The sequence below is a fragment of the Tiliqua scincoides genome, chromosome 3, assembly GCF_035046505.1.
Source record: "Tiliqua scincoides isolate rTilSci1 chromosome 3, rTilSci1.hap2, whole genome shotgun sequence".
Lineage (NCBI taxonomy): Eukaryota > Metazoa > Chordata > Lepidosauria > Squamata > Scincidae > Tiliqua > Tiliqua scincoides.
The window spans coordinates 232,995,151-233,019,295 of NC_089823.1; the positions used below are offsets into that span (position 1 = coordinate 232,995,151).

Here is a 24,145-nt window from a genome sequence, read left to right on the forward strand (position 1 = left end):
GAAGCAGGTTGGAGGGCAGATCTTGGTGGTAGTGTCACCCGACATATCTGAATGACCTGGATCAGAACCCCTGCTCCCAGAAGGCTCCTCAAGGCTCCACCAATAAATGAGCTGGCACAAGTTTAAGAAAAACACGGGGTTTTTACACTGTGGTTTGGAAATGTTAAGAAGTAGAGGGAGATACTCCTGTTGTGTTTTTTATCTCCTTTAGTCCTCAGTGCAAATGAAAGCTCTGGGGTGGCGATGTGAACCAGATTTGTGGTTTGCCTGGCCAGAGTCACAAGTATGGTTGGATATAATAATAATAATAAAAATAATAATAATAATAATTCAGGTAATCATTTCTCCCTTTCCTATAATTTCTAAAGCACTGAGGATTGTAGTCATCACATGGAAGGAATCAAGTGAAACAACCACATTTAAAGGCTTGTAACAGAATGGCCTTCCCAGTCACCACTCATTAGATTGTCACTGACCTGTCCTGTCTTGGTGCTGGCTACTGTGTATACCTCCTGCTTTGCACCCCAGACAAAGGAATCTATGCAAGCTTCTGTGTATGAGGAATGTACCTCATAGGTTCCAAGTACTTGAGTGCAGAGTGTCCCGAACTTACACTGTTCTTGGCACCCTTAGAGTAGTTCCTTCACAGAGGCCCTACAGTTCTGTTGCTGTACAGCCTGCAATCTTAGAGACGCAGCAGGAACTTCCTGCAAAATATCCTGTGGCATCCCTTTGAGTTCACTGCAGTGTCATAAGAACATAAGAACAGTCCCACTGGATCAGGCCATAGGCCCATCTAGTCCAGCTTCCTGTATCTCACAGCAGCCCACCAAATGCCCCAGGGAGCACACCTGATAACAAGAGACCTCATCCTGGTGCCCTCCCTTGCATCTGGCATTCTGACATAACCCATTTCTAAAATCAGGAGGTTGCACATACACATCATGGCTTGTACCCCGTATTGGATTTTTCGTCCAGAAACTTGTCCAATCCCCTTTTAAAGGCGTCCAGGCTAGACGCCATCACCACATTCTGTGGCAAGGAGTTCCACAGACCAACCACATGCTGAGTAAAGAAATATTTTCTTTTGTCTGTTCTAACTCTCCCAACACTCAATTTTAGTGGATGTCCCCTGGTTCTGGTGTTATGTGAGAGTGTAAAGAGCATCTCCCTATCCACTCTGTCCATCCCCTGTATAATTTTGTATGTCTCAATGCAGGGGAGTGTCCCAGGATGTTGCAGCACAAAATTTGGGAACTGCTGGTCTACATTATTGTCTCATGCACCTGCCCAAATGCTAATACAGATGCCACCTTTTCTTGTTTTCTTCAACAGAGGCAAGCCAGCTGCACCAAAGAATCACTGAGAGTGTTTATCATGCACCTATGAATTCATCCAACTCCTCCAGGTAATTGCTCCTTCAATGGCTACTTTTCCCAGGACGCTGTTGTAGGGAGTGTTGTGATAGAACACAGGTGATGCGAAATGAACTTCACCACAAGGTATATCAGAGATTGCTGTGACAAGAGACAAGCCAGTGACTGAGATTGGGTCAACTGATTGTTCAGCTGGAAGTCAGGAAGGTATTTTCCTATAGATTAAAAACCCATTGTGGGATCCTGTCTTGATAGTTTTGCTGAGCTGTTCCTTACGCTGTGTAAGGAACACTATCCCATCTTTATTTGGGACTCTGGGTAACTACCATGCTTTGGTTCTAACCACAGACTTCTTAGTGTAGGACTTCATGTAAGATCTGTGGCAAGGAAGGGCTATGTGTCGTGGCAGGGGAGGTACAGGCTTGGGATGTTATGGGGCTGAGGAGCCCAGGAGTCACAGAGGCAGTTCACATCAGTCTGCAAAGTCTCACCCTTCACTAACTCAGTGACTTCTGAGCTGCAAGTTGGTAGTTTTCAACAAAGCAGGCAGGCTCATGTGAAAGTAAACAAGTGGATCGGACTAATCTTGTAGTGACTCATCCTAATGCCACTATTTACATTGTCCAAATAAATCCTGACACACCCCTAAGAAATTATGAAACATCCATTCTAATAAACTAGATATGATCAGGGCCAATGCTGAGTGAGAAGAGAAAAAGGACTATATTACTGATTTGCCTCTGCTGAGGGGCAGGAAAGGTCTTTATATCTCTGCAAGTTAGCACTCAGTCTCCTTCATCTCCTCTACCTATAAGGCAGAAACCCAAAGGTATGTAGGGATAATGCCTTAAGTCTGGAAAGATAACAGAAAAGGGAGTGTGATGCAATGCTTTTAGCATGTCTGTGAAACAGGGAAAGAGGAACACATTTGTTCAAGCACATGAAATTCAGTAAATGCAGAACAAGTAAATCTAGTATATCCATAAGAACATAAGAAGAGCCCTGCTGGATCAGGCCAAAGGCCTTTCTAGTCCAGCTTCCTATGAGCAGTGGCCCACCAGATGCTTCAGGGAGCACACAAGACAACAAGAGACCTACACCCTGGTGCTCTCCCTTGCATCTGCATTCTGAGCTAGCCTACTTCTAAAACCAGGTTGCACATATCCATCATGGCTTGTAACCCATGATGGACTTTTCCTCCAAAAATGTGTCCAATCCCCTTTGAAAGATGCCTAGGCCAGGTGCCATCACCACATGCTGTGGCAAGGCATTCCATAGACTAATTACAAGCTGGGTAAAGAAATGCTTTCTTTGGTCTGTCCTAACTCTCCAACACTCATTTTTAGTGGATATTCCCTGGTTCTGGTATTGTGTGAGTGGGAAATTGTTGTGTGAGAGTGTTGTGTGAGACGGAAATCTCACACAGTGAGAGAGTGTTGTGTGAGATGGAAATCAGTCTGCTAAAATTACTAAGGCAAAATGAAGCCCATTCAGAGTGAAGACAGACAATGCCTCCTATGCACACAGTCACATGAGAATACCTAGCCTCACAAAAATAACAGACTGTCAGAACTCACAAAACTAGTCGTTCATCCAGTCCAGTCATTGGTTCTTCATGGATTAAAAAAATAATCTATAAGCAGAGTTCTCTCCCACACACACACACAAGCACCCCTCAATTCAATAACACAAATGCTTGACTGTGTGTATACCCTGATGATGCACTTCAGCAGTTAGCACTGGCAATTGAATTCAGTTTCCTAAGTATCTCATCTTTCATTTTAAATAAAAAGGCAACTCCCTAGTACTTCTGATTGCAAAGATATGCTTGAAAGGCATGTGCAGTGCCTGGTGAATCTGAGGAGCCAAGAGAGTAGCTGAATGAGATTTTGAGTTGTCAGCTGATAAGGGTGGCAGGGCTCTGAGTGGCTCCACGAATCTTCCTATGACTAGCAATACTTAGTATTTAACATTTGTTCTTTCTGAGTGTGCAAAGCGCTACAAATCTATTATCTTGACGTGGTCCTTACAATGAGCTTGTAAGCAGTGCCGGTCCATCCATTATCCACTGATAATGCAGCTCACATCAAGTGGGCGAGTGACCAGGGGAGCAGCTCACAGACTCTGGATGCCCTTCACTTTGTGCAACAGGGACTCTGTGGGCCTGGGTGGGTAGCTTTGCCATTCTCTGTCCAGCACATGGCAAATTGGGCAGGAAGCAAGCCACCCAGGCTGCGCTTGCACAGGCAGATGACCTTGGGTGGTGGGCCAGATTCAGCCCACTGATCGTAGGTTGCCAAACCCTGCTTGAATAAAAAACGAAGTGCAGGACATGCTGGGAGCTTCTATTTTGTTGACAAAGAGTGTGCAAGAAGGAGTAAGCTGAAGAGATAAAGGGTTGGACTGCTATCTTCTGCATAGGTTGGCGGAGGGCACCTGTGCAGCTTTGGATGAGTTGTGAAACTCATGACTTTAAACTGGGCACTGGGGAGGGCTTGAAATTTCACTGATTCTTGGTGGGGGGGGGTTATTGCAGGCAGACTACAGAGTATGCTCCATTGACCACTATGGGACTTACTTCAGAGTAGACATGCATAGGATTGGGCTCACAGGATGCAGTCCTACCCACACTTTCCTGAGAGTAAGCCCCATTAACCACTATGGGACTTACTTCAGAGTGGATTCACTTGGTGGAACAGGACTGGCTCCCCCTTATTTAATTATTTCTTTTATTTTAATTTAATTATTTCTTTTATTTTGCTTGATGATGTCACTTCTGGCCATGACATCACTTCCAATGGGTCCTGGACAGATTGTCATTCTAAAAAGTGGGTCCTGGTGCTAAATGTTTGAGAACTGCTGCAATAAGTTGTTAGTAAGTTGACACGGTGTGCGTGTGTGTGTGTGTGTGTGTGTGTGTGTTTGTGTGTGTGTGTGTGTGTGTGTGAGACTCTACAAGTTTTCAAAATCACTAAAATCAGAATTTGGAGGAATAATCCCATCATGTTATATATCAATCCATGCGTAATTTCATGCAGAATGCAATGAAACAAACCACATTGAAATATCTGTGTTCTAACAAAAGGTACAGCCAAAAAACCAGTGGGGTTGGGGCGATGGTACATCACCACACCCACCACCTGGGGCATTGCCCCGCCCACTACATGGGGTGAAGCACAGGCCATGTGTTGGGCCTTGGAGAGAGAGAGAGAGAGAGCAGGATTGTGAGAGGGCCAAGACCTCTCCTATAAGAGGTTGGGAGATAGACCGAGCTGGAAGGTAGCTTGATCCGAACACAATGCTGGGTGCTTAGAATAATGCTTATAAATTTGAATGGGGATCAGGATGTACTTATCACTTATCAACAGAATTTCAACACCAAAAGCTGGAAGGCATTTCAAGTTTGCATACAGTAATGTAGGAGATGCTTAAACAGTGATTGGATTAAGACAGGAGACTTCCTCCCATAATGTGTGACTATGGGGGGTGGTGGTGGTTGTGTAACCATGAGCTTGTGGCTTGACCAGAGTCCTGGAAATGTGCCCTGTATGCTGGGAGAACAGTTTAGCTTGTACGATATTATAATCCATAATAGCATAACCAGATATATAGAGAGAAAATCACAGCTAAAAGGCATTTTTAAATGTGGAAAAAATATCCACAAGATAGGCCAGACGCATCTGGAATTTTGGATCACAAAACTGCTCCAACTGCTCATGTTTTTCTCAATTAAAATTACCTTCAGCTCCTCCCTGAGCTCATCGTCCCAACATGTTTCCTTTGGAAAGCCAACGAACTTCGGCGTGAAAAAGTAGTATTTTATGCTCAGCGTCTAAATCAGCACACAATTTTTTGAACACACATGTATTAAGTGAACTGCTTTTGACAGTGTTCACCATTGTTATGGCCAGTTTCATTGTATTAGCCAAGTCTTCTGGCAATGTTTTGGAAGCTAACACTTGGCCATAAATGATGCAGTGTGTTGTCAACATCAGGCAGTTCTTCTCTTTCACCAATGTTGCTAGACCCAAGCATGATCCTAGCATAGCAGGAGCTCCATCTGTACAAAAACCAGCAGGCTTTTCCCACATCATCCCATGCTTCTCAAAATAATCACTGATTATTTTCATAACATTGGATCCTTTTGATGTAGTTTCCAGTTCTCGCGGCAGTAGTAATTCTTCTTTGATTGTGTTGTCCTTGTCTAAAAATAGGACAAAGACTAGTAATTGGCAACACTGTTCAATGTCAGTAGTCTCATCGCACTGCAGAGCAAAATAATGTGAATTTTTAATTTTTGCCAGAAGCTGCTCTTCAATATCATGCAACATTTTTTCAATTCGTACCTTCACTGTGTTGTTTGACAATGGAATTTCTTGCATTTTTTTTTTTTTGCTTCCTCACCAAGAACATCTTCAACAGTGGTCAGCAAGCAAGGCTTCACTCTGACTCACTGAGTGTGTGTGGTTTTTTGGTTTTTGCAATTATTTGTGCCATTTTGAATGACGCAGACAGTAATTTTTCATATGCTGTGTATCTTGCACCACCTGTTCCAGGCTTCACTTCCTTCAAAGTCTCCAATTTTCCTGCAAAGAATTCTGGTGGTCGATCACTCAAATTAGGATGGGCGGTCTTCAAATGACATTCTAACTTTGTAGGTTGTAGCGCTTCATTGCTGAGAACAATGGCACAGATCACACACTGGGGGTCTTGTTTCTCGATTTACTTCAACCGCAGTGAATCCAAACTTGATGTAACTGCTGTCATGTTTCCTCTTTGGTGCCATTTTCTAAAAGACAACACATAGAAAACTTCACCATTAGCTAGCTGTTGGAACATTTTTACATGAATCCAGAGGAATACATGGAACACAAATAATCCCCCCCCAACTCAGAGGTTTTCACACCCACCCACCCAATTCAATCCAGTCTCTTTTTCTCCACACCAGACCACATTATGCACAGCCCTTGCCTCTTTTAAGTGTGGAAAAACATCCCAAAAAGGGAGAGGGTGAGCACAAGGGGATTATAGACAAGTCATGCAAGGTAGTTAAATGAGCCAACAAAAAGCACACACACCCCTCCACAGGTCCTTTTGTTGCACAGCCCTGGCCCTGCTCCCCCCTCTCCACACCACCCAAATTTACTTGTGAGTCCAGAGTCTTTAGGAAAGTGTTCAACACACTTTAGGCAGGTCGGTCCTGAAGGAGAAGAGACATGTGAAGGAAACACCAGCTCAGAGAAATGTCTCAGAATGGCTGCTGCATGTCCCAGGAAGAAAAGTCCTTTTGGTGTGCACTGCAAGGTCTTTAGAGGAAAAAAGAGCCTCTCTTCACTTCCTGTTCTAATTGCTGTCATTCTCTAGCTGTGGACTACTTTGGTTAGGACAAAGAGAGCATGAGCAAGCTGATAGGCTGCAGCCACAAAACAGCAACTGCCCACTCTGCCATTAGTCTGTGGAACTCCTTGCTGCAGGATGTGGTGAGGGTGTCTAGACTAGATGCCTTTAAAAGGGGATTGGAGAAATTTCTGGAGAAGTTCATCACAGCCACAGTGTGACTAAAAGCCCTATTCTAGGCCTGTCTACTCAGAAGTAAGTCCCATTATAGTCAAAGGGGCTTACTCCAAGGTAAGCATACATAGGATTGCAATCTGAGGAGATTGGGGAACTGGCCAAGTGTGGGGTGGGGGAGGGCTTCCCATGGACAAAGTTGCTGCTGCTACTCTTTGAGGAGGAAGAGTCAGGGGTTACACCTGCTGTACTTGGCTATGGTGGTGCCTGTTCTGCAACTTCTGGGATTGCTTCTCCCCAGGTGGGCAGCTTGTAGTAAGACAGCCGAGGTGCTGCCTGTTTCTCTCTCCAAAAAGGGTGCAAAAACCTGGTTGCCTGGATCCCTTGCTCCACCCCTGGGCATTAGAAGAGCACATCCAGGAGCCCAATCCTGCCAACTGGGGGTTGGGGGTTGAGCATACTGTTTCTCCCCTCTCTTGCTGCCACACTGCCTCCAACTCCCTACCCTGGCCAACTGGAGTCCAGACTCCCAGGGAAATCACATCCAGAGAAACCCACTCCCAGAGAAACTCCCCCAGCCAGCCAGCCAGCCAGCCATGCCTTTGGGAGCCTGCTCCTTCTCCTCCTCTCTCATTCCTCCCCCTCCTCAGGACCCCCACCTCCTCCCCTCCCCAGGATCCCCCCTCCCCAGGCCCCCCTAATCTGCGAAACCAGGCTACAAGGGCTCACCTGAACGCACAGGGTCAAGGAATGGAGGCAGTAGGCTGGAGGCAGCGGGCGGCAGGGCACCTCTCCTCTGCATGCAGCTCAGCCACGAGGCTGCACAAACGCGCGCACCTTACAAGGTGCGTGCGCTTCACTTTTTTGCTTGTCTGGGCACTCACAGACAGGGAGGGAAGGGAGGTGGAGGGGGAGGCAGGAGATGGAGAAAGGCTATGCTCTGATTGGCTCTGAGCTGCTCTGATTGGCTGCTGGCACTGCAGAGGCTTTTTTTCTACCTGGAAGGGCATATTTTTTTCTTTTTTCACCAGAGACGTTGTGGACCACCTGGGGGGACGCTGCGGACCACCTGGGGGGACGCTGCAGACCACCAGTGGTCCACGGACCATGGGCTGGGAACCCTAGATTTAAGAGGATTGTTGCATTAAGACACAAAAGGGAAGACAGAAGACAAATTGGCAGATTCTGTACTTGAGATCAGAGATAACATTGTTTAAAAGAAGAATCAACAAGTTTCTAATCAGACTTCCCTGGTGTGCCAGTCACTTACTACTAAGGCCTCTCACCTTATAACCTACCAAAGCTGGAGAGATTGAGGAGCCCACCTTTCTAGGCTGTCCCCTGCTCAATTCACTCTTTTGTTGAGTGGAGGCTCACCTCACTCCTCCTGTCAGAGGATTAAACTACCTGTGTGCTGCTGCAGGAACTACCTGGAGACTGACTAGGAGAGTTTGGTCATGTATTGTGGCCTCCCTTGTGTCCTACCTTGTCCTTGTAATGTGATATCGGTGCCTCCAGGCACTTTGCTGTCACTGGTAGGAGCACTGGTGATTGTGAGGAGCTCCAGAAGGATCTCTCCAGACTGGCAGAATGGGCAGCAAAATGGCAGATGCGCTTCAATGTCAGTAAGTGTAAAGTCATGCACATTGGGGCAAAAAATCAAAACTTTAGATATGGGCTGATGGGTTCTGAGCTGTCTGTGACAGATCAGGAGAGAGATCTTGGGGTGGTGGTGGACAGGTCGATGAAAGTGTCGACCCAATGTGCGGCGGCAGTGAAGAAGGCCAGTTCTATGCTTGGGATCATTAGGAAGGGTATTGAGAACAAAACGGCTAGTATTATAATGCCATTGTACAAATCTATGGTAAGGCCACACCTGGAGTATTGTGTCCAGTTCTGGTCGCCGCATCTCAAAAAAGACATAGTGGAAATGGAAAAGGTGCAAAAGAGAGCGACTAAGATGATTACGGGGCTGGGGCACCTTCCTTATGTGTATGCGCAACCTCCTGATTTTAGAAATGGGTTATATCAGAATGCCAGATGCAAGGGAGGGCACCAGGATGAGGTCATCTGGTGTGCTCCCTGGGGCATTTGGTGGGCCGCTGTGAGATACAGGAAGCTGGACTAGATGGACCTATGGCCTGATCCAGTGGGGCTGTTCTTATGTTCTTATGTGGGCTTACTGCCTGGCTCTCTCCTCAGGGCAGTTGCATCTGTTGCTTGCTCACCTGCAGTGCTACCTGCAGTACAGGTAAGTTTCCTTCTGTATCCCGGTTGTTCCTTGTAGAATAGGAATAGTGATGTTTAAAAATCCTTCCCAACTTGTCTTTATTCAGCAGTGGTCCAAAGCACTGGTTTTCAGTTGTACTACACAGGAGCTATGAAATATATTTTTCATGCCTTCTGCTTGCCACCTAATACTTGTTCCATTCTTTTTGTCTTTAAAGGTACAGCAGAAAGTCTATGAGCCTGTGTGAAAACAAATCTGAATTCTCAAGCCTGGAGGCACCAAGCAATCGGGACAAGAACACCAGTCCCAACGCCAGACAGAAAAGAGGTAGGATGTTGTGATGGTATGGAAGGACAACTCATAGGCAGAGTCTGGGAGCGGGTGGAGGAGATGGTGTGGACATTGCTTTTCTCTCCTGTGAGTATTTCCCTTTTGAACACTGGCAGTTTGGCAAGAGGGAGAAAACCCCTAAAGATCCAAGCAGCTAAAGAACAATGATCTCCCGCAGTGGTGGGAGAGGTACATAGAAACTGCAAGCTGAAACTTCTTCCCCTTGATGAGGAAACACTGGCATTCCTGGAAGGGGGGGGGGGCAAAATGCTAAGTTTTACAGGAGCCCGAATGCCTATGTAAAGTAGTCCCTCCCCCTCATCCTCAGAGCTATTTGTGGCTGCAAAAGCAAAGTGGAAGAGATGCATGCAAAACATGTACTCTGCCACTGATCTATGGCTACTCTTCCTCTCCATGGAGGAGATGCATGGTTCCTCCTCAGTCAAGCCAAGCTATAATTTTGGCTTGTGAGGATTGGCCCTTGCCCATTGCAATGGTACAAAGCTGGAATAGTGAGTATGGACCATCAATGGTCTATATTACCTCGACCAGTATTGTTTCCATTCATTGACAATGACTCTCCAAAATCTCAGGCAGGGATTTTTCCCCAACGCTGCTACCTGAAATCATTTTAATTGGAGGTGTCAGGGAGCAAATTCAACTGACAGCTCATTCCCTTGGCAATATGTTCACAACAAGCAAAGCCCTCTCCGATAGAGAGCTCCCGTTGTTGAGAAGACTATTATGGGTAGAGCTGGCACAGGATAAACCAAACCCCATATGAAAAAAGCAAAGTTGTCTACATCTTCCATTTGTTCCCCAGTACACGCACAGCAATTTCATCAACCTGGAAAGCTGAAATATTCAGTATGGCAAAATATTTCAATACTTCTGAAATAGAACTGAAAAGTTCTGTTGCAACAAGCCTTTTTTTTTTTTTAATGTGAGCTGTACATCATGCATTTGGACAACTAGTTGTTTTACTCTATTGAGGTTGGGGTCTCCGAAGACATATTTCAGAAGTTCGCAGTGGTGGGAGAGGTGTTAACACTGCTGCTTCATGTGCTGTTTCATACTTCCAACTGCTTGCATGGTGCCTCTTTTTCGCCATCTACTGGCTATCATGAGATTTAGGTTTACTTTGAAATGTCGGGGATCCTCAGTGGTGTTTGTGACACACAGTCTCTTGAAGTCAAGAAACAAATGGTTTGCAGAAAAATGACAGTTCAAGACGCATCATGAAGACAAACAATATATTTTTAGAGGGTGAAGCGCCTTGTTCAAGCCTGGATAACCTATTCCTTGTACAAAAGGAGGGAGGACCAGGGAAGCCTTTTTCACACTACACCTGCCACGTGGAGACACTCACCAAGATGAGTGCTATGGTAGATTTCAAAAATGAGGGAAAGGGAAAGACGTTTCTCTGTATGGGAGATGGAGATCCTTACCAAGGTTTGAAGGCCTATCTGTGAATATATTCAAACTGCAGTGATTTTAAGGACCTTTGTTGTGGTTACTGTTTAATATATCTTTGGCAACATTATCAACACAAGTCAAACCCAAACAGTCAGCCCTGGTTTGTTATTTTATTTTTCAAGCAAAGAAATGCCTCTGTTGGGTGCGTATCTAGCCCATGGGCCCATTGAATTCTTCATAATGAAAATCACTCAGTGCATATAAGAATAATGAGTTGGCCAGAAATATATTTGCATTTGAAGAATGATCACATATGGCCTGAAAGGCAACAAGAGCAATGCCCTCCCAGGTGCTACCATAGAGCATGAATTCCAAGAAACTGCGCTATATGCAGTTTATATATGCACAGCCTCAAGCAGCAGGAAGGTTAAGGTGGCCTCTCTGTGGATAATCTCTCCAGGTCCTGGAGACCTAGCATGGCATAGTGGTTCTGGTGTTGGTTTTAGACCTGGAATACCCAGGTTCAAATCCCCACTTGGGCACAAAGTTGTTTTTTTTTGGGGGGGGGGGGGCGATCACGAACCTGCCTCACAGGGTTGTTGTGAGGGCAGAAGGAACCAGGCAAACCACCCTGAGCTCAGTATATGGATAGAGATTATTGTAGCCCAACAAAATTCAATTCCTTGTTTTCCTTCCACCAGCATGCAAAAAGGAAATGTTCGCATTTTAAAACTTTCCACACTTGATAGAGATGCTGCCGTTGTCTCTCTGTGTGCTTGTGTTTGGTTTTTAAATCTTTAACTGGTATGTTATACATTGTTTAAATTACAGTGTCGTTTGTAATGATTCTTTTTTAAAAAGAGATTTTTAATATGCTGCTTCTTTTTAAAAGTCACATTGGGAGCTTTTATTAATTGAAAAGTGGTCTGTGAAACAAATATATGTTTTGGAGTGAATGCAGAAGGCTACTAGCCATAATGAGAGCATCATGTAAGGAGGGGTTATTTCTTTCGATGAGGCAGTGGCATAGCTAGAGGGGGTGCAAAACTCAAAGTTTTGCAGGGAGCCTCACTGCAGTGTGTAAGCGACTCTCCCCTTCCCCTTTGGAGCCATTGGGAGTGGTGGGAGCAAAACAGAGGCTAGCTACGCCACTTCTAGGGGGGTTTATTTATCTGAAAGGGTAATGCCTTGAACTACACCTGAGGCTCTACTTAAAACATATTCTGCATACCAACTAGCTCTTGATATTTTTTGAAGAGTGCCATTGAGCTCAATTGCCCACCTTCCCAGCAGCAGGCGTTGGGGCATTTTCTGGGCACATGGCACTAGAACATTAATCTTCCCTTACTTTGCTGCCAGCTTGTCTTCCTTTCAGAAGAGTTCATTTCCCCTAGCCCTTCCTGGTTCCATTTTGCTCTGAGATGAAACTTAGCGAGTCAAATTCATCCCTTGGATGAGAGAGATCAGTTTGGCTCAGCTAGTTTGATTTTCATGATTTCATGATCCCCTTTCTAACTGGTTACCTGCTGCGTAATGCATGGGCTGCAGCCACTCGAGTTTTTACCTTTTTAACTGTCTCCCCTCTCCCTTTCCTCCCATTCTCTCACTCTCTGACCTTTGCTTTCTCCATAAGTTGCAAGGTTTGACCCCTCCTGCCTTACTTCTCTCTTCCTCCTAGCTGATTCTGCCACCAGCCTTAATCTTGAGCGCTCAGCTCTTGCTAGAAAGCAGTTTACTTTGCAAGGGCTTTCCAACCGCAGAGCTCCACCCAAAGGTAAAATGATCACCACTTGCAGCATTTGGTTGGCAGCCACCTGTCTCTGAAATGCTGTCCTCATTCCACATCCCGCTATACATTACTTCTCTGCAGGTGTGGCCACATTCCATCACAGCTCCAATCTCCTCCAGTCTTTTTTTTTTTTAAAAAGGAATCGCTTGCAGGCAGTGTTTGACTCGTTGTCCTTAACAGCAGCCAGACACGGACAAATTTATTTCTTTACTGTTCAAAGTTGTTTGAAGCCACCCAGGAGAAATTGCTTCCTTGTATGGAGATAGAAGTGGTGAAAAAAGCTACACCTGCTGGAGCTGTCTGTTTGTGTCATGTCTTCACCCTACTTTTCAGCATCACAGCAACTTGTGCAAATCCAAAACAGTTTAATAATGGCTCCCACAAAGGAGCCCGCAAAGGCTCCCAGAAGTGCAGATAGAACCCCTCTTTTTCCACTCAAGTGAAGTCAAAAGCACAGTGAGATAGCTACAACATGTTCACTAAGCGTTGGTAGACCTGGAGAGATGAGACCACATGAATGTCCCAAGGCAAGAAATTCCAGAGTCCGGGCACAGGTACAGAGGGGGGCCTGTTGTGTGTGCTTGCCAGTTGAACTTCCAGCTGTGTTGGCTTGCGTAGAAGAGTCTTACCAAAAGATCTTAACAGGTGAAATTGAGGGTGGTGCAACTTGGACCATTGGCCTGATGCTGTCTCGGGTCTTCTGCCTCTGCCCTACAAAAAAGGCCAAAACTTTTCCCATGCTCCTCCTGGGCTGTTCTTGTGAAACCGGAAGTCCTCACTTCTGGGTTGCACAGGAGTGTGCAAGAAGCACAATATGAAGGGGAATGGTCTGCTTCTTGCTCAAGCTTGAGGCACTGAGGCTTGCATTGGTGGCAGGTTGGAGGGAGGCAGCAGCAGTGGCAGACTTTGGGTGGCACCCTGAATCCACTGCCACCTCAGACCCCTCACAATCCGCTGCTGACACAACCTGGTCACACAACCAGGTGACCGCCTGGATGGGTTGGCAGTGGATGGACACAATCAGGTGCGAGAAGGTAGTCCTTAGCAACAGAACCAAACCAGCTCTACGGTGGACTGAAGCGACTTCTTCAAACTGCAGGTGGGAGCAGGCAGTGAACTGATGAGGGATGCACTGCCTCCCTCCCTCCATGCCTGCCTGCTGCCTCTTCCAGTCTGCTGCCCAAAGAGCCGTTTCATGGTGCTCTCTGATCCTCTGACCTAGTTTACTGAAAGTGAGCCAGAGGAGGAGTGGGGTAGTGTAGTAGCATAACTTCTGGGGAACAGCAGGGTATGTATTGCAGGCACTGCAGTGTGCTGTGTAAGAGGCCCTTCCCTGTCATCAACTGAACCGTTTGGGGCAGTGACAGCAACATGCAGACACTCAGTGTGCACATGCCCATTGCTGTTGATGCCCAAAATGGTTCCAGTGGCGAGGGGGAGGGGCCGCTTACACAATACATTGCAGTGCCTGTAATACGTAGCCTGCCGCCCCTTGTAGCTACGCTACTGGGGTAGTGGCAGCTCACCTTTTCTTCCAGTGCAGCTGCCACAAGCCATCACAGCAGGAGCACTAGAGAAAGAAACAACGAAGGGGCACAGCACTCCAAGAGCAATCAAAACCTGACCCCTCTACCTCCCCTGTCTCCTTCTTGCCCCAGGTATCTGGATTCTTCCAAAGTGAACGAACATGAGTGTGTGGTTCAGTCTTGCAGGGATTCCCTGGACAGACAGGAGCTTTGATGTTAGCAGCACACCAAGCTACTGCTTGCCAAGTTTTTTTTGGTTTGTAAAAAGCCACCTAGATTCAGGACATGTTAATTCATTCGTAGGTAATTGATAGCTGTTTCAAAGTGAACAAGAATGTGTGGCTCAGCTCCAAATCCTAACCAACTTTCCAGCCCTGGCATAGCTGTGCCAATGGGACGTGTGCCAAGTCCTGCAGTTGGGTGGCACTCATGGAGGTAAAGATCAATAAGTCACCGGGCCCTGATGGCATACACCCAAGGGTTATTAAGGAATTGAAGAATGAAGTTGCAGATCTCTTGACTAAGGTATGCAACTTGTCCCTCAAAACGGCCACGGTACCAGAAGATTGGAGGATAGCAAATGTCACGCCTATTTTTAAAAAGGGAAAGAGGGGGGACCCGGGAAACTATAGGCCGGTCAGCCTAACATCCATACCGGGTAAGATGGTGGAATGCCTCATCAAAGATAGGATCTCAAAACACATAGACGAACAGGCCTTGCTGAGGGAGAGTCAGCATGGCTTCTGTAAGGGTAAGTCTTGCCTCACAAACCTTATAGAATTCTTTGAAAAGGTCAACAGGCATGTGGATGCGGGAGAACCCGTGGACATTATATATCTGGACTTTCAGAAGGCGTTTGACACAGTCCCTCACCAAAGGCTACTGAAAAAACTCCACAGTCAGGGAATTAGAGGACAGGTCCTCTCGTGGATTGAGAACTGGTTGGAGGCCAGGAAGCAGAGAGTGGGTGTCAATGGGCAATTTTCACAATGGAGAGAGGTGAAAAGCGGTGTGCCCCAAGGATCTGTCCTGGGACTGGTGCTTTTCAACCTCTTCATAAATGACCTGGAGACAGGGTTGAGCAGTGAAGTGGCTAAGTTTGCAGACGACACCAAACTTTTCCGAGTGGTGAAGACCAGAAGTGATTGTGAGGAGCTCCAGAAGGATCTCTCCAGACTGGCAGAATGGGCAGCAAAATGGCAGATGCGCTTCAATGTCAGTAAGTGTAAAGTCATGCACATTGGGGCAAAAAATCAAAACTTTAGATATAGGCTGATGGGTTCTGAGCTGTCTGTGACAGATCAGGAGAGAGATCTTGGGGTGGTGGTGGACAGGTCGATGAAAGTGTCAACCCAATGTGCGGCGGCAGTGAAGAAGGCCAATTCTATGCTTGGGATCATTAGGAAGGGTATTGAGAACAAAACGGTTAGTATCATAATGCCGTTGTACAAATCGATGGTAAGGCCACACCTGGAGTATTGTGTCCAGTTCTGGTCGCCGCATCTCAAAAAAGACATAGTGGAAATGGAAAAGGTGCAAAAGAGAGCGACTAAGATGATTACGGGGCTGGGGCACCTTCCTTATGAGGAAAGGCTACGGCGTTTGGGCCTCTTCAGCCTAGAAAAGAGACGCTTGAGGGGGGACATGATTGAGACATACAAAATTATGCAGGGGATGGACAGAGTGGATAGGGAGATGCTCTTTACACTCTCACATAATACCAGAACCAGGGGACATCCACTAAAATTGAGTGTTGGGCGGGTTAGGACAGACAAAAGAAAATATTTCTTTACTCAGCGCGTGGTCGGTCTGTGGAACTCCTTGCCACAGGATGTGGTGCTGGCGTCTAGCCTAGATGCCTTTAAAAGGGGATTGGACGAGTTTCTGGAGGAAAAATTCATTATGGGGTACAAGCCATGATGTGTATGCACAACCTCCTGATTTTAGGAATGGGTTAAGTCAGAATGCCAGATGTAGGGGAGAGCACCAGGATGAGGTCTCTTGTTATCTGGTGTGCTCCCTGGGGCATTTGGTGGGCCGCTGTGAGATACAGGAAGCTGGACTAGATGGGCCTATGGCCTGATCCAGTGGGGCTGTTCTTATGTTCTTATGTTATGTTCTTATGAGGCCTCCTCAAACTAAGGGAATGTTTGTTCCCTTGCCCTTATGTCAGTGCTGGAAAGTGGGTGAGGATTGCACCCTCAGTATGGCAAGATATGAATCAATGTGTCAAACCACTTCATGTGAACAAAACCATAACACACTTTAATGACCGTTTTTAAAGGGAATGTGCTACTATTTTTTGACTCCTCTCCCAGCTGAAATCTCTCCTGTCTACCCTTCTTTGGTTGCTGGCTTCTAACCCTTCCTTGACCTGCATCTATCTGTCCTCCCAGATCCAGACTCTAAAGAGAGAGATGTTACCCGCCGCCTTTCCCTAGCTTCCTCCATCAGCACCACAACTAACACATCTGCTCTAACCAAAGGTACAGTCACGGTTAACGCTTGAGCTCCTTCCCTTTCTCTACTGACCTTGGTACACTTTCCATGGTGTTTGAGATCTTCTAGCCCAAACTTGTCCTCTTGCAAAGCAAAGAGGAAACAGGGAGAGGTGCAAAGCTGGTTCAAACCTATGAGCTGTGGAGTTGCTCCAGTGCAGCTATAGCTTGAGGCAGTTTGGTCTCAGTTGTGCATACAGAGAGTGCATACACTTTGGTCTCAGTTACGCATTCAGCAGTAAGCCCACTGTGGAAATGCAACTCACAGCTTTTCTGACACAAGAACGGTCTTCTTGCCTGGATTGTTCTCAGGGGAACCTGTCCTTCCGGTTTGGAGTAGATCAGTGGTTCCCAAACTGTGGATTGGGACCCACTGGTGGATTGCAGCCTGATTTTTGGCGGGTCACCTAAGCATGATGGAAAGATCAGATAACTAATTGCTTCAAGTCCTGTGGCTTTTCAAAAATCAGATACTGTAGCTGCTAATTGCCCTGCAAAGAGTTCAGCTCCTACAGTTTGCAAGCATTTGTAAATATAGGGAGATAAATATTTGAGGTTCTTTTTTTCTGGTTATTATTACTTATAAATAAATAAAAAAATGTCTTTCTAGATCTCCTTTTTTAAAAGTCTAGTAAACCTAGGTGGGTCCCGATAGAGTGTCATTTGAAAAAGTGGGTCTCTACAGTTTGGTGCCACAAACTATCCGGGTTGCCTTATGTCTCTCTAACTTTGTTCTCCTTCTATAAGAGAGAAGCTGATCGTACTCACCTGGTTTTTGTGAATGAAGCCACTCTGAGGACTGTAGAACACTTTTGCACATTAGAGACTGTGTATAAGGCAGGAGAATGTGATATTAATGAGGAATAAATTACTCAGACCACAAAAATGCATCGCCAGCATGATATATGCCAGTCACAAAATTTGAGTTACCCTGGCACAGAATTTTGAAGTTTTGTTTTTTTTTAAACTGCAGCATTTGTGTATCTGTGGTCATGCTATACATTGCAGATAGGCAAGCACAGGAAAGCACCTAATGTGGGTACGGCTCGGGGATTTGCACTGGGCAAACATGGTCTAAGGTTGTGTTGGCCAAGGGTGTGATTAGGCAAGCCAGTGCCTGTCCCTGATCTGCCACCAGTTCTAGCTATATTTCCTTGTTATATAGAATGGGCAGCATCATATGGAACAGACATGCTGGGAACTGGCAGTCTAGTGCTTATGAAACCTCAGAGAAAGGTACAATGAAATGGCCAGGAGAGAAAGAATGGAAGGGAACAGGGTGGACCTGATGTGCCCCTTTGTGGCCCATGGGCCATCCTGAAGGAATGGACTCCTCAGTGATCTTACGTAATTACGTAGAAATTATTTAGTTTAGCAACTAAATAATTTCACTAATCAGGTGAGTGGTTCTGCAGCTGTGGCAATCTACTACTGAGTAACTTACGATTATTGCAGGAGACTTGACAGCAGTTCTTGGTGGCTTGTTTCATCAAGATATTTTAGTTCAGAAAAGAGTCATCTCACGTGATGTCAAATGAGCATTGTGTAAACCTTGGTTACAAAAAAAAATACAGAAAAAAATGAAACATTTGTACAGTAAAAGTGAGTTGTTTCAGTCAAATTGGTAACGGCACAATTGGTCCCAAGTCTGTTCTCAAAAACAAACAAACAAAAAATCTCCATTAAACAAGGTTGGAATTGCTACAATTCCGATCACAATCCTAATAGTGTGCTCAGCTGGCACAAGTCTCTTGCGCGGGCCTGGGAGGGTTGCAAACATGCCATAAAGTATGTTTGTGCCTCCTTGAGTGTTGGCCGGGCTGGTGCAAGGATGTGTGCTGGCCCACCGAGGTTGCTTCCAGCCTCCACACTGACAAAACAAGGTAGGTTTGCGCCGGCCTACCTTGGCCGGCATGGGGATCGGGGGGGGGGGCTGAGGGTGTGGAGGTGGGAGGAGGCGTTCTGGGGCAGAAGGAGGGTGGATGGCAGGCGGGCCCCTGGGTGGGCAGTGGGAGAGCAAGGGGTGGGGCCAGGCCCTGTCCTCATTCCTAGACAGCGTGGCGCGTCTCTGGGCTGCTTGGATCCTGGCGCAGATTCGAGCTGAACCATTGAGGCTGTGGCAGTTCTCCCCAGGGTAAGGGTAAGTATTGCCCCTTGTCCCAGGCTGAGCCGCTTGCAGCCCGAAACTCTCACTGGGTGAGGGGTAGGCCTGCCAGCCTCCCTGTTCCAGCGCAAGTTAGGATTGTGCTGTTAGTTATATATCACAAATTGCTTTCCCTTCCATCTAAGCCGATTTCTGAAAAGGTTAAAATCGCTGCCCATTGCCTGCCAACCCCATTACCTTCCATGCCTGGCCACGAAGCGTGAACCTCTAACCCTATTTCCAACCTTGTTATCTGCAAACTTCACACAGGTCCCTTTGTTCCTGCAGTTAAAGTCAAGAGACATGAAATAAAAAGTGATCCAACCCCTCTGGGTTTCGAAGGTATATGTATTGTAAGTATATGTACATGTGTATTGTATGTATATGTATTGACTCACTGCATGGAGTTTCTTCACAACAGTCCTTTGGTTTTACTCACGGAATGCATGTATTTTCATCATCACCAGCACATTATATTAATCCATAAGAACTTATGAGTCAGCATATCAAATAATTTTTGGTTTTTGGAAAACTCCTAAGTCATCCTTTCAATGCTTGATCTACATACTTCAGAATTGTCTGCCAGATTCCATTTATGGATGGACTCTGGGCAAGGCTGCGCACATTAGATCTTTGCAGACATTCTGTCCACATGTTCACTGAACGCATAGATGGACGAGTGGGATCATGGCTGCGGGACCGCTCCCCACCCTTCACACACTGAGCAGAAGCGTGAAAATGCTCCGGGTGGCACCTACCATTGTACAAGCATTTGGAATTGCAAGGTTCCTGACTGTATGAAATGCCCATGCACATGAAACTGTCTGTACATAAAGCCACTTTTATATGTCCACTGCATGTTTTGCACACCAGGCACAATGTACTTTTCAGTCATGGACACTTTCACGTTCTGTTTAAATGCAGAACTGCAAAGAAGTGACTGAAGTTTCACGCCTGAAAATGGTTCTCGTCAGTAGCATAATCAGGGGACAAGGACAGCATGCTAAGTATGGCAGGTGCCGCAACACGCTGAGTAAGCAGCCCCTCCCCGACCATTGAAGCCGTTTGGAGCAACAGCTGCCCCAGGTGGCTCCCAAGGCGAGTGGGAGGGGCAGCCACATGGTGGCGCCTGGCGTACTTAGCACACCGCCCCCCTGGCTCTGCTTCTGGTTCCAGTCAGAACTCACCTTCCTTAATCCTCAGGCTGCACCATTAAATTAACTGGCTGATTAGACTGAAACGTGGCTGCCTGTTCAATCACATAGCAATTTTTTTTAAAGTGTTATTGTTAATACAAGTACTGATAACTGCAGTAACTGACGTGAGGCAGCCCTCCTTTCTGCCTCATTACATTTGATTTAAAAATGCCCCCGTTCTGCTTTCTGTGCTCCATTTGCCTGGGACATAAGATGACTGTAAGGCCTTCATAGCAGCATCATTTGCAAAACTGTATAAGGACCAAACTATTTTGCAATAAAATTATGTGCTGAGCCCTTGGCGTCCGTCCATCCCCCCCTGTGTATTTTTAAACAGTGTGGGCAAATGGTCTGACTCTGGCAGGGGGGTGGGACTTTTGCACTTAGCCTTCCCTGCAGCTCCTGTCCAGTTTGTGCCTCTCCTCATGTGCTTTTTATAGGGTTCTTTTTTTTGGCTCTTAATGGCATGTTGGGAGGGATGTGAGTGGCCTAGGGGGCTAAATTCTAAAGCTTCCCACTCCATCATGCTTTACATGCACTGCTGGTCAGGGGGGAGGGTAAAACACTGCTGCTGTTTAAAAGGGGGGGAGGGTAAAACACACATGTATTAAAATGTGTCATTTGGCCCTACACTGTGGGGGTCAAAATTAGGCCCTCTGTTGTTGCGACAGAATTAATCTTAAGGAGACGATATCCCAGTATACTACAGCGCCGTCCACATTCATCTGCAGCTCTTTTGTCATCACTCCGTCCATTTCTTCATTTCAGTTGTTTTATCTCTGTGAATGCATATTATTCCTTCTTCTCTCAAGTTTGCTGATTGCTACTTTTCTATTGCTTCTGTGCATGATTCGTTGCATGCTAATATACTACTGTAGTGTTTCTCAACCAGTGGTATGGGTACCACCAGTGGTACTTGAGGTGGTGTCTGGTGGCACTTACGGGACCCTGGACACCTGCCACCTGGCAGCCAGACCAGGAATGTGACACCACAAACAGCGGTAGGAGCCTCAGCTCGGCAGACAGAGCTCCAAAGCATGCTTTTCCACACTCAGAAAAGCTTTCCCATCCACCCCTCGCCTCTTACTGGTATTTGTCACATCTCATCTGACCTCCCAAACTCAGAAGTAACTGGTGATGATGTCAGTGTTGCATGCTTGTGGGAGGAGGAGGGCATTCTAATAAGCAGAATGGGGAGAGGGGGGTAGTTAATCCAGACAGAGCTGAACCAAGGTTTCAGAGCTGGGGCTGTCTCATTGCTGTCTCAAAGCTGGCTGCTCCTGTAAGCTGCAAGTGCACCCAGCACCCATTGTCATGTTTTAGAGGTTTCAGGGGTGCACCCTCTATTAGCAGGCGGAGCTGGCCATGTCAAAAGCAGAGGCCAAACCCAGAGTTGCAAGCAGTCCCCAGTATGGCAAGTATCTGTCCGATTATGCCACTTTAGAGAGCTGCTTAGAGTGAAGGCAGATGTAGCATTTTAAGGATGGTGGAGGTTGTTGCATAAGGCTGACCTTGCAGTCCAAACACAAGTACATTTTTACCCCTGTGTACACAGGTACACAGTTACCCCTGCTAACTGAGTAAGAGGCACTTTTTAAGTGGCTGCTCTTTTATTTAGTGGGGGGAGAGTAACTGGCCCGCCTCACCCCAGCACTGTCTTTTCTAGTGGCTGTCTGCTGGTATTCTTTTGCATCCTTTTAGATTGTGAGCCCTTTTGGGACAGGCAGCCATTAGTTGTTTGTTTGATTTTCTTTGTAAACCGCTTTGTGAACTTTCCGTTGAAAAGCGGTTTTTCACACACACACACACACACACACACCCCATTCTGAAGTAATTTTACAGTAGTTAAAACAAATGTGTGTTTTTTTAAAAAAATAAGACACAGGACATCTGCCTGTCTGTACACAGAGAGGGGATTATAAATGTATATGATTCACTTTAAATACTTTAAGAAAAAGATGAACAGCATGGTTGACGCTGACACCCTCCCTAGTCTTGGGAAGCAATTCCTTGAGCTAGTGTTCCGCTTGCTAATATGTATGTCCGAAATGCAGGTTTAAAAGCTGAGGTTACCCTGCAGGTAAAGAACCTTTGTGACCACACTTAGAACAGTACATCTGCCTTCACTCTTCATGTGACTATATGAGACAGCCAGTTGGGTCGCTAAGTTAATTAAGCCAGAGTAGGTGGTGGCATGGAAGGTCTCCAGTCCACTTAGTAAGGGAAGGGCGCAATCCTAACCAACTTTTCAGCACTGACATAGCTGTGCCACTGTGGCGTGTGCTGCATCCTGCAGTGGAGAGGAAGTCAAGGAGGCTTCCTCAAGGTAAGGGCATGTTTGTTACCTTACCTTGGGTCTGCATTGCAGCTAAGTCAGTGCTGGAAAGTTGGTTAGGATTGCGCCCGAAGTCACCTTAGAGAGCTCATCGGTTTAGCCAGTTTAAGGTGCATCCCAACTATCAACCCCAAATGTCCTACTTCCTATCACAGATGCCTTTGAAACCAACTTCTTGGCTCAAGCTAAATGCAGCGCTGTTCCTTCTACAAGGTCGGTCCCTAGATCTGCTTCACAGACAGGTAAAAAGAATGAAAATGTCATATTTGAGATGCAGTCCTTATGCTGTTCAAAGTGTCATAGCAGGCAAAGGGGAAAAAGAGCCCCTGTGTCAGTGTAGCTCAAGGGGGTGCAAAGCACTAAGTTTTGTAGGAAGCCTTACCGCAGCGTGCAAGGGGCCCCTCCCCTTCCGAGCCTGGCTTACGCCTCCATTTTGCTCCTGCCTCCTGGAATGGCTCCGAGGGGGAGGGGCTGCTTGCATGCTGCAGTGAGGCTCCCTGCAAAACTTAGTGCTTTGCACCCCCTCTAGCTATGCCATTGATCTGTGTGAAATGAAGCTCTGGATGAATGGAATAGGGGCAGATGCCTGTGCGCACCATTCATGTTATTGGGGCTTGTGCAGGAACACTTTCTGGTGGGTTAAAGTCTCAACATTTTACTGGTTTCCAGCTATGAGCAGAATCCTTCTTTCCCCATATTTGAAATATTTTACTTGATTCTGTTTTTATGTTTCCATGTAATCAATTTTAAATTCAAAATCTGTATTGAATTTACCATTGATTACATGGAAACATAAAAACAGAATCAAGAAAAAGCAAGGGATGGGGGGTTTTAAAATAACTGCCAAATCCTAACTAAACCGCCCTGCTGATGCAGCCGTGCCACCAGAGCACTTGTTGCACCGGGGGGGAGGGGGAGTCCCAGAGATCTCTGGGAAAGGGAACATTTGTTCCCAGCTATAAGTCTCTACTTCCCAAATGAGTCTACTCAGACCTGTGCTAGTTATTTTTGGGGAGCAAGCCTGAGTGGACCCAGGAAGGTGGATTGGTACAGATGAAAGCTGGGAAGGAGGGTAGGATATTGGTGCTGCTGCTGATGCCAATACCACCCCCTTCCCAACCTCAACATGCCCCCTCTCCACCCCATCCCACCCTATTCCATGCCCACCTGCCCACCTCTACCTAAGCCTGCACTGACTTTCCAGAACTGGGGCTGTTCCTTGATCAACTGGTGGGTGGCTGTGGCTGCTCACTGCTTGCAACAGTGGCCTGGCTGTGCCCTGCGCATGCTGTGCTGCCGTTATGCTAGTTCTGGTGGCACAGATGCCCCATAGGATTGGGGCCAGTGGTGTAGCTAGGGGGGTGCAAAGCACTACGTTTTGCAGGGAGTCTCACCACCACGTACAAGTGGCCCCTTCCCCTCCCTTTTGGAGCATTCTAGTGTTTTGTACCTGCTGCTTGGAGTGGCTCTGAAGGAGAGGGGGAGGGGCCGCTTGCATGCTGCGGTGAGGCTTCCTGCTGAACTTAGTTCTTTCCACCCCCTCTAGGCACGCCACTGATTGGGCCACAAGTTATTTTAAATACTTGCACTTTTTCAGTAGTGTTCATGAATAAACTTTGATTCTTCAAGGGCCAAATGACACAAGATACTCATGCAATTTGCACATTATGTTTTTCTGTTTGCCAAAATACAGGCTGCAAACAATAGAGGGAAAGTGGTACAGAGAAGGACGGTGTACTTATCCCTTTCAGTTTATTTCATTTTTCTGCTAAAATTGCACACACATTTCAGGCTG

General features: G+C 46.4%; 1 pseudogene; it reads left to right on the plus strand.

Annotated features, from left to right (window-relative positions):
• LOC136645322 (methylcrotonoyl-CoA carboxylase subunit alpha, mitochondrial-like) overlaps window positions 1-24,145 on the plus strand; it is a 70,323-nt pseudogene that overhangs the window by 44,473 nt on the left and 1,705 nt on the right.